This window comes from Taudactylus pleione, unplaced genomic scaffold (genome assembly GCF_031769625.1).
Source record: "Taudactylus pleione unplaced genomic scaffold, aTauple2 ptg000391l, whole genome shotgun sequence".
In the NCBI taxonomy this organism is placed as follows: Eukaryota; Metazoa; Chordata; class Amphibia; order Anura; family Myobatrachidae; genus Taudactylus; species Taudactylus pleione.
The window spans coordinates 7,851,197-7,867,163 of record NW_028284792.1 but is presented as its reverse complement, the minus strand read 5'-3'; the positions used below and the strand labels follow the sequence as shown (position 1 = coordinate 7,867,163).

At 40.5% G+C, this 15,967-nt stretch overlaps 1 pseudogene; it reads right to left on the bottom strand.

The window, feature by feature from the left end:
* Positions 1 to 15,228: 15,228 nt before the first annotated feature.
* LOC148507565 (5S ribosomal RNA) lies at positions 15,229 to 15,346 on the bottom strand (annotated as a pseudogene).
* Positions 15,347 to 15,967: the final 621 nt, after the last annotated feature.

Sequence of the window (15,967 nt, the reverse complement as noted above, 5' to 3'; positions counted from 1 at the left end):
TGGAGGATCATTTCTTCCATTTGGTTGAAAAAATCCTCATCGCATTGACAATTGCGTCTGAGTCTTAATACTTGATTTCTGGGGATGTTTCTTACCCATGGTCGGTAATGGCTACTGGAAAAATGCAAGTAGTTGCTAGTCCCTACTGATTTTACATAGTTCGAATGAACAATATAATTCTCTCTGAATGAAAATGCAACATCCAGAAAATTAGTAGTGTCATAACTAAATGTGTGCGTGAATTTAAGGTTAAATGTGTTAGTATTAAGGTGGTTAACAAATGCCAGTGCTTTATCTATACCCCCATCCCAAATAATAAATAAATCATCAATGTAACGGCCATAGAGGACCAGATTATCCCTATATGGGCCGCTCCAGATGTATTGCTCTTCGAAGCGGCCCATATAGAAATTAGCGAAGCTGGGCGCAAATCTGGTCCCCATGGCCGTCCCGAGTGCCTGTAAATAATAAGTGCTATCAAACAAAAAATAATTGTGAGTGAGAATAAATAAGATTGAATTAAGAACAAAGTCACGACGTTCTTTAGATAGTTTCATATCCATATCCAAAAAATATTTCGTTGCTTCAATCCCGAATGAATGAGGGATGTTCGTATATAATGCTTGGACATCTAGGGTTAGGAATCCCAGCCCCTTCGCCCAAGGTATTTCTGCAGTTTTTTGTAATATATGTTTGGTATCTTTCACATATGACTGTAAATTAACGACGTGACTTTGTAGATGTGCATCTACAAACTGTGATAAATTAGAAGTGAGGGAACCTATACCTGAAATAATGGGACGCCCAGGAGGTGAAGTGAGTGATTTGTGAATTTTAGGTAAATGATAAAAAACTGGTGTGATAGGGTGTGTACAAATTAAAAATTTATAAATGTCTTCTGATTTTGCATTTTCTTCCAAAGCTACATCCAATAAATTGTCATATTTCTTTTTAAACTCCATAGTAGGATCTTTCAATAAAATAGTATATGTCTTTTCTTGTAGCTGTCTCATGGCTTCCGCCATATAATCTTCCCTATTTTGTATAACAATCCCCCCCCCCTTGTCAGCAGATCTAACGATAAGTGATTCATTTTCTCTAAGTTGTTTTAAAGCTGCTCTTTCGCTTTTAGATAGATTCTGTCTAATAGTCAAGGGGAAAAAAATTTTTTTCTTATTATTATTAATATTGGTTTTTGTTTTATGACACAATTTTTGGAAATCCGATAGGGTTCTATTGTAAAAGATATTTATAGCAGGGCTCTTTTGTTCTAGTGGAAAGAAACTAGATTTACGTTTAAATTTAGGTATATTCAGATTTTTAGTATGGACATTGATATCAAATAACGATACTTCTGTTGAATTCTCACTTAGTAGTTGTTCTAAGTTAGAGAGTGCTTCATCATCCTCATCATTCAAAATTAATGGAGAAATATCTTCAGAAATCCCACCCAGAGTTTTAGACGCAAAATATCATTTCCTACATAGATCTCTAGTGAATTTATTCAATTCAAGAAATAATTCAAATAGATTAGGGTTTTTGGTTGGTGCAAAACTTAAACCTTTCTGTAATACTCTTTTCTCGTTATCCTTAAGATCATGGGTAGAGAGGTTAAAGATTCCCTTTTCATCTATTTGTATCTTATTCTCCTTATTTCTTTTTCCTCTTCCTCTTCTACCTCTTTTTCTCTGCGTCTTTTCATGTGTTGGGGAGTGTAGGTAGCCAACATTTCGTACGGATTTGGATGGCGATGATCTGTTACCTGAAAAAAATCCCTCGATACATTCGGTCTTTCCGTATGGGATGTAAGTGACACTTTCTTTGATGTACGTGTGTCTGTACTAGTATCTAGTCTATTCCTAGATGTTAAAGTGTCACCATGTTTGGATCTTACTGTCCTAACTGGAGAATATTTCTGTATCGATTGATGTTGAGATTCTCTATTCCTGGAATAGGGGAGAGAAGAGGTATCTTTTCTAGATCTATATCTATCTTTCATACTGGAGTCTCTTATCTTTTTATTGTAGGTTCTAATATTATTTGTCTGATAATCATCCTGATCCCTAAATAATTTTCGCCTTTTAACTTGTACCAATTCCTTTTCGAATCTTTCTACCCTGTTGTTGATTTGTTCATCTTTCTCTTTGAATGCACTATGTTCTTTATACTTAAGTAAATCATCCTTTGTTTCTTCTATTTTCTCAGTAATTTTAGTCACCTTGTTTTCTCTATATCTAATCAAAAGTTTAATTAATGAAAAGGAACACTGATCCAGTATATTATTCCACTCCTCCTGTAAACCTAAATCATCATTTATTGCTAAATGTTTGAAAATTCTTAACCCTCTTGGGATAATTTTCTCATCTAGATAATTTTGTAATGAGATACTGTCCCACCAGTTTCTCATTTCTTCTTTTAATAGATCTTCCAACTGATAAAATAATTTATTCATATCCGAATTAACGTTATGTACTGGATCTAATGTTGTCTTTTCTTTCATAGATAATATATACAGGTCTCTTCTATTCTTTCTATCATAATAACTTTTGAAATCTGCCATAACAAAGAGCAAACTAATAAAAACTGATTGTAATATATTGTAAAAAAGCAGCCTGGGAACACGACTCAAGAAAGAGAGAAAAAAACTGTTTAGCAGTAAAAAACTGCAAAAATCCCGGTGCTGATTGAGAGAGGATATAACAATCAGTGCCAGCTGCATATGTCTATAATAGGTTTGCTGTTTGTTAATAAACAGGAGGCCTTATGAATAAGATAAATGTTTTTAATCAACACAATGTAGTTCACATATATATCAAAGTTACAATCATGTGCACATGAAAAATAGATCCTACATAAAAACAAATAAATGAATCAATAATGGGCTGGAATAAATTGCTAAATGCAAAAAAATATATCGTTAAACTGGGGTATCACAGCATAGAGAAGCCACTGTCGTAACAATGTGGCTAGAAAGTAGCAAGTGTATCTTGATAGAAATTGTCAGAACAGCTTGGATTCGCTACTGTGTAGCAATCACTACTGGCGTCCCAGAGTGAATTGCAGTGGAATGGTAAAAATAAACAGTGAAATGGTGGAGAAGGTATTACCTCTACCTCTAGGTAGCCGTGTTCACACTGATGGTTATCCCGGCTTAACTCTTTGGTGTAAGGCCGCGGGTGAGTGATAGCAGCTGCCGTGCAATGGGAGACAAAATCTCTGTGAAGCGGTGAACGTGATCCAGCGAACAGTGACCAGGAGCAGGTAATGTACCGGAGGTGACTGGATCCACACTGTCCTCCGCCCTGACTGGTTCGCTTCACTGTGGAGTCACGGCCGAATAAGACCAACTTGCCATGCAGCGGGAGATGGAATGGATCTGTAGAGTGAGTGCCGCGTGCGGCTGGCAGCGCTCCCGGAATAAATGGATGGTTCCGTATATATCATCCAAAGTAACAGACGGTAAGTGGTAGTGATGCTGTGAGCAAACCTCAGATGCCTGGGTGATGACGTCAACGCGTTTCGTCCCGCAAAAAAAATGAACTTTTTCAAGACTTAATGCCATAGCCAATGGCACTTCCTTAAATCCCTCCAGGCATGATCAATAATTATTTAATTAATTGGGAACACCAGATCAACATATGACTTCTGATTTACTTTTGCTTTCTCTATCAGATTTACAGCCCAATGGTACACACTTAAAAGCATCACCTTTGGTGATATATTCACAATGAAAATAAAATAAATAATAATAAAAATACATTCATTAAAATCACATCATTCGAAATACATTCATTAGAATGCCTCCTGTTTAATTAATTTGATAACATCACCAAAACATTTTTTATATAGCATCAATTAGATATTAATAATATTTCTAAATTATCGATGTTTATCAAAAACCACATCATCAGATTTTTAAGTTTAACAATCCATAATCTGAACCTTAGAGATAATAGTTGATATCTATATTCTTGTAACAGGATTCTATATTATATATAGCCCATTGTTGTTTTATTTTATTTAAATCATGCAATTAATTTATCTTAACCATATATTTACATATGCATTCAATTGAAGAAAAATTGGAATTGAAATAAAAAAACATGTATTTCTTCTCAGGGACCTATAAACATATATATGCACATATATACATATACACATACATGCACATATACATACATGTACACATATATATACACATACATTACAGCACAAATATGCCTGTTAGATATAAATATAAATTAATTACACATGCACATAGATATCACGCGTGCAATGAGTAATGACAAAAATCGACCTCTAATACAAAGTGTCTTTGTTAATGGTCTATATCTATTGTAATTGAAGATAGACACTGTATGAAAAGCATTAAAAAAACCAAACAAATTGACCCTCAGTAGTGTCAGGAGCGATGGTAGATAGAGGCGGCGACAGACGTCCCTCGCCCTATCACATCCTCCTGACTCAATACCAAGAATGGCATCAATGGCTACCTAAAAAGAATAACTTGGTTGCTGGAATCTTATGTATTACTGGTCAAATGAGACATGGTCAAGAGCCTCATTTAAACCTGAAGGATGCAGAGTATCTAGTTTGAAAATCCAGGCTGACTCTTTCATACACAACTGATGGAACCTGTTTCCCCCTCTTGTGGTGGCTTTTATTTGTTCTACTCCTACAACTGATAGGCATGATGGATCACTTTTATGGAAATGCAAAAAATGACGTGAAACACTGTGTGTAGATTGTAACTTTGATATATATGTGAACTACATTGTGTTGATTAAAAACATTTATCTTATTCATAAGGCCTCCTGTTTATTAACAAACAGCAAACCTATTATAGACATATGAACAATACCATTCTATACATCAGTGCATACCGCAGTATTGTTCCGCTTTTCTCTGCATATAACTATGTTTATGACCCTGATTAAAACTTTGTTTAACTATGAATCTTGTGGTTGGGAAGAGTTGCGGCTGTGAAAGTTATTATTCTACCTTTTTCATTTAATACCATATTTAGTTAATCGATTCTCAACAAATTTTTACATGATAAACACCATGACTTTCAAAAGAAAAGATGTTTAGACCTGAATTAAAAGGGGAGAGTGTAGCTGTACACCAGTCCACAGGGGGGCACTTTTGGGGGAGGGGGGGGGGGGAAAGATCGCATGCAACGACTGTCTCTGCAGTTCTCTAATCACAGAGTACTGTTACTTGCTCACAATTTTGCAGAGTTATATTAGAGATCTCTTTGTTGGTAGGTTTAATTAAAAAAAAAATAGATAACCATGTGCAGAAGGAAACAGTAAAATATTTTCTACTAATTTAGATCCATTTCTACCCTACTCAAATTGTGTCAGTGTCATGTACAATGTGGAATACTATTATTGTTACATCATTTGCAGTATGCAATAACCGTAGGATGAGAACAGTAGAAACGGAGGGGACCTGAGCCTGCTTTCTTTGTCTGGCTACTAGAAAGACACCAGACTGCTTGAATTTAGGAGCGGTATGCATTTATGTTATAAGTACTGGCTGTTTCTGCCATTGAAGCAAATCAGGTGTCTCTGGGCCTGATTCAGCAAAGATCGCAAATGCGATTACATTTGCAATCGGACAATTGTTGCGTTATGCGTATGCAGCACAGTGCGTTTGCACGAACCAGCCTCTATTGTGCACGTGCGTGTGCATAAACCAGGCGAATCTATTCTGAGGAAGCCGCTGAGCAACCAAAAGAGGCGGAGAAACTAGTTAATCACTATGCTGATGTGGAGAGAAATCTAAGCAGGAGAAGGTGTGTTGTTTTTGGTGATCCCCTGTGTGTCCAGGACTATTGTACATCCAACTATCCATTACTAAGGCTCTGGATGTGACGGATACACAGAGTTGGCTGATATATATAGCCAGTTCCAATGCCGTCTGCAGACTGAGTGGGAGCTCTTTACATATATATTGCACACAGCATCATCGTGATTCAGAATCTGCTAGACCAGGACAGCAGGCTGGTTGGATGATCAGCATATTCTTTGCACGCTGATATAGCGAATGTTTCTGGGATCACGTAAGACTTATACCTTTGGACGCCATTTGCTATACATATATTTCTGCATGCATGCTTTTTTAATTTACTTATTCCGGAAAGTAACAACAAATAAATCTTTTGGCACACCTGCTGAAATTACTCTCCATGAACTGTTATCCCCAACAGTAATGGGGTTGAATTATTATTTACATTTATTTGTATTATCTGGATTCCTAATTATGGCATATGCAAGTGAGATATCCTAACAAAGAACATCTTCAGTTATTCATTTTTCTTTTTTCTGTGTTTTTTCACATATATACATTTTTAATTTTTTCTGGACAGTACATATATGACAATACTCTCAAAATCTAGGCTGACATCTGTATAGCTAATAAACGCCACTAAGAATCAAGTGTATAAGTAGGATGACTGTTTAGTCTTAGGCAGATGTGTATTTTTAGCTATCTATATATATGTTCTATTGGATAGTGTGTATTAATTGTGTTAGCCATACGTAGGTTTTTTTTTTACTGTTTATATTAATTGTTAATCCTGTTTATTTATTTATATTAATATATTAAATATTTATTTTTATATATATTATTTTTTATTTTTTTATTTTTTCCTGTTTATTTTGGTGTATTTTAATAAATTTTTATATTGACTAGCGCCTGTTATATATATTTTTTGGTTGTGTGCTTTTCAGTTGATGGGAATCCAGCAATCTTCCCACGTATATAAAGGCTGCTGTCAATTGCATAGAAATATAATTACACCAATTGATCTGTTGATACTCTCTATAGGTTAGCGTTAGCGCCCATATATATTGGATAGACCCAGCAAAAACCCAGGTTTTTGCTCTGGTGTAAAAGGATATAACCATACTTGCCTACTTTTGAAAACTAGTTTCAGGGAGATTGTAGAATGCGGAATGTGGCGGACTGTTAACGGGGCATGTCATGCTCTGCTCAAATGTTGTGTCTAACTCCACCTGTGGGCGTATCTATTGACAGTGAACCAGGAGACTCCTGCAGGATAGGTAAGTATGCTCCTTACCGATACAGTGTCTAGCATGTACCCCACAGTGCCCAGAAGGCGCACAACCCCCATACCCATACAGTGCTCAGCAAACACCCCCATAACCATAATGTTCAGTATACACCCTCCCATACTTACACTCAGCCTACACCCCCCATACCCATGCAGTAATCACCATGCATCCTTCCATACCAACACAGTGCCCAGCATGCACCCCCTCCATACCCACACAGTGCTCAGTGTACATACCCCTTACCAACACAGTGCACAGTATATACTCCCACATATACCATACAGTGCTCAGCATACATACCCATACAGTGCCCAGCATGCACACCCCATACCCATACAGTGCCCAGCATGCACACCCCATACCAATAGTGCCCTGTATATACCCCAACATTTACCATACAGTGCCCAGCATACATACCCATACAGTGCCTAGCATGCACACCCCATACCAACAGTGCCCTGTATATACCCCAACATATACCATACAGTGCCCAGCATGCACACCCCATACTCATACAGTGCCCAGCATGCACACCCCATACCCACACTGACATGGTACCCATCATACACCCCCATACCCCCATACAGTGATCAACATACACCTCCTATACCCACCAACTCAAAGTGCCCAGCATACAGCCCCCCTACCCATACAGTACCATCATGCTTTCCCCCCACATACATAGTGCCAGACACACATACAGTACAGTAATACATTACTATTCTATCCCTGTAGCACAGCCACACAGCATCTGTCATGGCCCTGTGTCCAGCAGCAGAGAGCAGGGATAACTAGATGAGAGGGTAAATACTACCCTCACTGCAGAAGGGTGGCAGCCATGTTGCTGAAGCTCTACAATTCTGGACACCTCTCTTTCATATGCTGTCCCCCTGGTGGCCGCCGGCTGCAATTACAGCTAGAGAAGGTGCTCTACAATTGCCGACAGCAGAGGAATGCGGGGGATTTAATTAAGTTTCCGGGGCATCGGGAGACTGTGCCTTGATCCAGGAGTCTCCCGCAGGAATCGGGAGGGTAAGCAGGTATGGATATAATACTTACAATTAATCAAGTTCAAATATTTTAAACCATTGGGGATTGGCATGGGAGCTTAGCCATTTCATAGAAGTTATGGCTTTAACCTTTAAACCTTTATGTTCAACTGTGTATACATGTTGACTATAATCTTTCAGATTGAAATGTAATTACCACTATAGTATTATTTTATTGTACTATGCATTCTATATATTAAAAAGTCGAAAAGTCCTATTTTCGCCGACAAAATGGCTTTACTCTTTATCAAGCAGTTACATCTAGTGATAGCACTGTTACCACCAGACGTATCCCCAACAGGTGATAGAGAGTGGTGGGCCCAGGTGTAACAAGATGCTCCATAATAGGAAGGATGAGAGACATGGATCAGACTTCTAACACAGGGATGTTCATAAAGATAATTTATAACTACAACCCCAGCATGTATGCTACTACCAATATATATATTCAGGGATGGATTGGCAATAGGAAGATTCCTGATGGCCAAGGCACCTGTGGGTCAGTCAGCCTGTCAGCTGGGTGACTTTTTTTTATTGTTGTTGTTGACATGCGGCCTCTCCTATCCACAGGCTGGACGTTCAATGTGGCCTTGATCATGCTCTTATCTCATGTTTGTTGTCCAAATACAAGAGAGCAGCACATGTTTGAATTATTCTGTGCAATCTGGTATTTGTGTTCTCTTTTCTTTTTTTTTACAACATACAAATATTATTAAACCTCCATAGAACCACTTCTTGTCCCTTCTAGAACGACTAGTGTGTGCCTCTACAAAGACTAGTATGTCTGGCTTTCTGCATCCAGTTAGAATAGTCTAGATTGTATGCTGAATTCCTTTGTTTTTGCATTAATACTATTTGTTTATTTGTAGCTCATTTACTTTAAGCAGCACCTGCTGACTACCAAGTGGAGTTGCCAGTTTTGTAAAGTGAACTGATATTCACAGCACTATTACTCAGTCCCTGTCACCAGTGTGTACCAGGCACTGTTGTTTAGTAAACTGATGGACTAATAACTCAGGATAATTAGGATCTGATTCAGTTAGTGGCGATGTGCTGCCTAATATTCTGTGATGTTCAGCTCCGCACACATTTGCCTATTGCAGAGGGCCAACTATCACTAGTTGTCTGGGCACCTGTATGGGTTGCGTGGAAGAGCTAGCAATGGTGATGGCTGCCAGGTAGTGCCCTGGAAAGGACTTCAAACTAAGATATTACTTCAATTGACCTCTTAGATCAACGCAGAAAATGGCTACGTCAGTTCCGCTTTACGTTAATTGCAATAATATTGAAAACATTGCTGCCTGTGGGCCTGATGCAGAGTTGGCCGCAAATCAGGCTTATATTGCTCCAAGCATGTACGGAAACATTTATATATTCACCCATATGCTGGTTTGTGCACATCCTGATATGCGACCGCCCATATTTGGCTGCATGTTTTTCTAATTATCACCATTAGGGCGCACTTGCTACTACCTCATACTGGGTGCTAAAAAAAAGTCAGGTAACAGCTGTATTTGTGCTTACTTCCAATTTTGCATAGCCTGCAGGTGCACTGGCACATCCTCATGTAACTTTACCTACATAAGAACGCCTGGCTACAACCCAGTTCTGCCTCTTCATTTGTAAGTGTAGATGTGATCGAAATGCGAAAAACTCTGCATCGTCCATACTTGTGTGTGCTCCATTCCAGAGCATGTGCAGTGTGGAGACATGAAAGATATGCTCCGCTAACAGGTGTACATTAAGCTCCGCATCAGTCCCTGAGCCGTAAGTCAGATCTTTTAGGCTCAAATTACAAAGTAAAATAGATTTTTTTTTTATTACATTTTTGTAATTTAAATTATTACATCATGCTACATTTCATTAGTATTATGTCACAACATTTTGCATCACCATTTAGTGCGGAATAAAACAATAGGAAAACTATTACCGAAACTGCTAAATAATGCAAGGAAGTTAGCCATGATGTTACATAGAGCAAATTTAAATAGTGCTTTGTAAGAAGGAAAAGGTCCATATCCAAGACAATTCTCCAATATGGAGAGGGGAGAGTCTCCAAAATCCTAAAGACACAAAAGTGAGAGATTTTGGAAGTGCGGACCAATCAAATTCTAGCTACTATCTTCTAGAATGTGCTAGTTAAATGTTAAGTAGAATCTGATTGGTTACTAATGGCAACATCTCCACTTCTACAAACTAAAAACTCACACTTTAGTAAATATACCCTCTTACCCCCAACCGCTTTTTCTGGACACTAGTCACCTGTACCCTTTCCTTTGTACACTGTCCTACCATAGTACTAAATTCAGCAATTGCAGGAAGGCATGGATGTTACTGGTGTCACCCGAAGGTTCAATTGCATGATTAGGTTCATGATGAGCACTTCAAAGTCGGCAAGTGTGATTTAAGTAATGAAACTGAATGTGAAGAACCAGAGCCGTAACTAGACTTTTTGGTGTCCAGTGCCAGAGAGAGCATTAGCGCCCCCCCCTCTTCATTTTTTAATAGGGACATAGGATAATACACCTGAAAAAGGGCCATGGCTTCCTGGGGAAGGGCCAGGGAAGAGATAGGGGAGGCCAGGAGATGCTGGGGATAAAAGAAGGGGAAGCTACAAGTGAGAATGATAATAAACAGGAAAATTGACAGGCCCAAACAGCACTCCCTGCCCTGCATTGCCCTGTGCCAAAACCCATGTGATGTCCCAGACATGATCATCTGGGTGACACTTGAGTAAGAAAACATGGGTGTGTTAACTTCCTAAAACACCTCAGCGGAAATTAAAAATTACAGTTTTAATTCCCACTGCAAACAAAAATCTGCACTGTTACCAAATTGGTACCTATTACATTTGAACCATGGTCTTTACTCTTCTCCATTAATCCATATTACTTCTTAGTAGAGGCAGTGAGTGATTATCTAGTATAAGCTTTGCTACTGATTAGTTCTGCTTTGATAGTATCAGGGGCGTCTTAAGAGAAGAAGGGGCCCGTTTGCACTCCCTGTGCGGGGCCCCCTCCTCTCTTCTCGGTGGCCGGCAGCCGACTGATGCGGCTGGCCAGCCACCGGAGCATTAGTAGACGCCGGGCACTAGAGTGTGCTCGGAGTCTACTGCGCATGCGCAGAACACCGGAAAATGGCGGCGGCGGCCATTTTCCGGTGTTCTTAGCAGAGCTGACACCAGCCGCGGGACCACAGACGGGTAAGTTTAAGATAATATGGGTGCAGGGTGTGCGGTGCAGAGCCCCCCTGGACCTGGGGTCCCGTGTGCCCCACACACACTGCACCCATTATAGATACACCAATGGATAGTATTTAGGACTATCTTTGGTAGAGGGTGATAACCTTTTTGTGTTTTAGGTCCGGCTACTGTGACATGCTCCGCTTTTTGTTGGTGTAAGTACAACTACCATTACTTGTTGCTTTAGCCTTGTCTACTACCAATGTCTCTACCTGAATGTTTCGGTCAGGCAGGTTACAGGTGCAGCACGGCGTCGCCAAGCCAGAACTGCAGTTTGTGGCTGGCTTGGCTGTGCTGAGCTGGCTGGCAGGGACAGGACTGCTCCTCTCTGTCCTGGGTTTCATTCCACAGTTCCTGGCAGCAATAGCAGGACTGCCTCGGAGATGAGGCAGAGGGCAGCAGCCAGGGTGAGGGGAAGGGAAGATTAGGGACTGATTGCCTGCTTTATTATGGATCACAGCACGGCAGCATACTATAAGTCAGTCTGACTCATTACTAGTACCTGGCCGGCCTGCTGATTATGCCACCGGCTGTGGGCCCCTTCATTGCGGCAAGCCCCGGTACAATGCAAATGCTGCATTGCTGCTATTTTTTCCCTGGCTTTCACATGTAAAGCATTAAAAAGCCTATTTAACAGGAATTGCAACAGCTGATAGCAGTCGTAATTTCAGACAGGTTGGGAGGTATTCCACTGTTCGTGTTTCTACTGTACTGTATATGGTATTATAAATTAAGAATGTCAAGAATGGCCATACCCACTATGACATGGGCATGCCTTAGCGTGCTGCAGCCCCTCCCAATTTGTATTCTCCCAATGTTGTTAGATAAGCTTTTATTTTGTGGTTGTACAGTGTGTTTCTGTGGGTTTATTGAGAAACAATGATAATGCAGGAACTAGGGATAGCAACCGTAAAAATACAATGCCAGGGGAGATATCATTGTCCATTTCTGTTGGCATTGGATCCAAGTATTAACCTACTCCACCTAATTTCTAAACCTGCTCCTGAAAAAGACTGGGGACAGGGGCAGAACTATGGGAGACAATTGAGGCGCTGGGCGCCAGCACTGAAGGGGCACCGCCTCCATCTCCCACAATATATTCACCCCACTTAGGTCTGTAAATATGTACCTGGAGTGTACCGTCACGGCTGCCCAATACATGGCACCTCTACCCGGCATCTGAGAAGTCACCATAACCATATACTAATGGAGGGCTCTGTGTCAGACCATCAGTTGCCACTTCCATCTATCTATATAACCTGTCCCTGCTCATTGGTGTCGCTGCTCCTCAGTAGCCTCTTATACCAGTGAGACACTTCCAAAAAAGGTTGTTTTGGGTGGATATCCTGAAAATGTACTTTAGTAAATAAGCCTAATAAAATCATAGTTACATACTTGTGGGGGGGGGGCACCAAATGATAACTTGCCTCCGGGCATCTGAGATGAACTTACGCCACTGACTGGGGACATAAGCATTGACTAGCCACCCATATCACATTAGTTATATTGGGAAATCAAAATGATAATATGATAGATAATACTCCTTTTATCTAGATAAATCAACTGTAATTTTATTTGTACATGATATTAGTAACTTACCAGGTGTAAATGGCGAAGGCCAATATAGCCACAAAACATGTTAAGATGACAATGACATAAACTATCATTAATCCTTACATTGAATGGAGATTATGGGCAACTATGCAAGAAAGAAATAGGTTAGGCGAATAGACGGAAGTTTACGTGCAGCCATGTTACACATATATATTCTTTATATGAAACCATTCAAAAACAAAAGAGCTGCTTCCGTAACATGAGAAGTGTTGTTTGTAAAAGACAGCATTGCACAAATGTAAAATCTTTCTACACAGGGGGTGACTCAGAGGTTTCAAAAGTCGCAGCCACTAATGCATCTTTATTTTAATGCAGCAGCTGATGGGGTCAAATTGAGATGTCTACCAGCTGCTGCGCAAATCCACCATCCTGCCTGTCACTCATTGAGTGGTTTCTCTGAGCGTATTCACAATGCAATCGCATTGTGCATGCATATTTTTAAACAATCGCTCGATCTTTGAAAATATCGCCTTTGCATTAATCTTTGATTTAGGCCAGTGTTGGCTAACCTTGACACTCCAGCTGTTATGGAACTACATAACCCAGCATGCACTGCTACAGTTTTGCTATTAGGGCATGCTAAAACTGTGGCAGGGCATGCTGGGATATATAGTTCCACAACAGCTGGAGTGTCAAGGTTAGCCAACACTGATTTAGGCCCTAACTCTGTATTAAGATATTTGCGCTACATGTGTACTGTGATTTGCTATTTTTTTTGTCTCTTTACATAAGATCTATAGGGCTCTATATACTACAATCCGCATTAAAATGCGGATTGTAGTATATAGACAAGTGATGTCAGTGGGAGAGCTTTTGGCTCTGTTTGAGCCGAAAGCTCTCTGGGGCTTGCGGCCACGAGACCCTACCACAAGGGTCTTGTCACAAGCCCGATGGTCGCGATGGTCTTGACCATCGCGACCATCATCATGGCCGCTAGCTATAGCTGTGGGTGAACTTAGGAGCTCATTCAGACCCGCTCGCTAGATGCGTTCGCTCGCATCCAGCGTATTCAATTCTGGCAAGGCAAGTGATCGCAAGGCATAAGCACACCCACTATGTCTTGGCGGGCGATCACTTTGTGTATGCATATGCCCACCAGCCTGTCTTAAGACACCCACTTGCGCACATCATCTCCAGGAAGTGCATTAAACCATTGGTACATCGAGCACCATCGGATGCGATCGCAGTGCTTGAGGTTGACTATACTCTGCCACAAGCAATGCGATCACTTCAGTGTGAAATACATCCAGGTGACGTGTACAATGACGCTGCCTGTGTTATGCATGCATCTTAAACGGTGTTGACATGCTCAGGCACGCCTGCGTTCGCACCTCCACTCCCCCGTTGTCAATGGCCAGCCCGTCACCACCCACAAACGGCTTCTCCTGTCACTCACTCTGCTGGGCTGTCTATGCATAGCGAGTGAACGCTTCCCGATGTCTCACACTGGTTCGCGCATTGCAATGCGTACGCATGCGCAGAAAGCGACAATCGGCCAGCTACGAGCTAACGCATCCTAGCAAGCGGGTCTGAATCAGCTGCTTAGGGCCTAATTTAGCAGTTCACGCTATTTCACTACTGGACACAGATTCCTGATAATTGGGAATCTGCGCAGACAGACCCATTCTGCGCATGTGCAGAACGGGTCTGCGAGCCCGCACGTAAAGTGGCAGCAGACTGTCAGTGATTGACAGTCTGCTGCCGTTTGTGGGCGGAGAGGGGGCGGCAATGGCCTCCGTTTCCTGACATAGACACATCGCATCTGCCCTGCAGCATGGTTAATGCCAATATATCTTGCATATATCTCAGCACAAAAGTAGAAAGGGAAGATTCTGCACAGAACTTTTTAAGGATAGGTAATGATAGACCAACTATACAGTAATTGAAGAATAATATTTATCATCCGTAATTGTTGGTGGTGCTCCCAAAGCCAAAATATATATCAAACAGCAAAAAGAAGAAAAAGTATGGCTATTGTCTGGGGCACTCTTAGGTATTAATTATAGTATAATTAGAACATAACTTTTATTAACAATATTAAAATAATCATGTACCATACAATTATCTCAGTAAATTAGATGGAATATTCCATCATAAAAGAGCAGATTTCATCATTCATAATAGAATCTGAAGGCGAATTAAGAATTAATTACACACTCAGAAAATGGATGTGTTTGATTGAAGCTTATAAATTCCTATACTGCTTGACCGTGTGCAAACACCCCTCCCAAATGGATATCTTGAACTACAGCACCTGGTATTCCCTGGAGGTCACCCTACCAGGTACTGACCAGGCCAAATGCAGTTTAGCTTCCAAGATCAGACGGGATTGGGCAATCACGCATAGTATGGCTGTAGTTATATTAGGGAAAATAGCACCATTGTCAGATCGAAGCAGTACATATGTAGGACTAGTGATATTAGTAGTCCATTTGATGGTGTTAAGCAGCTACCAAAAAAAGAATGCACAAGCAGACTTTATTTGTGCTCCAAGTATATTAGATAAGTCACAAGAAATCATTAAACTTATTATGCATTGCACTTATTAAGTCACAAGAAATCATCAAACTTATTATACATGTATTGGTGTGTTCTTCTAACCTCCTATTTCAATGAGGAGGTACATCACAAATATTGATGCATTCATTGGAGCTGTTTCAGGGACATATGGAATTAGTCCGAAAGGAATGTCTTATAATGAACTAAGGCCCTGATTCAGAGCCGCTCGCTATTTGCGGTCGTTCTAAAACAAGGGGTGGCTATTCAAATGAACCGTTCGCTAATTGCGGTCTGTTCACGCCTCTAAGTCTGAACGAGCGAGCAAAACTTGCGGTTGTATTTTTGAAAAATACGCCCCCTTGCCGCTCGCACCATACGTCATGTCCGCTATTTATTAGATTAATCGAGTACATCGAACAGCGTATGAACTGCTCGCTATTCTTGTGGCTGGTTTTTTCAACCGCTATTTTGCGAGCAGTTCG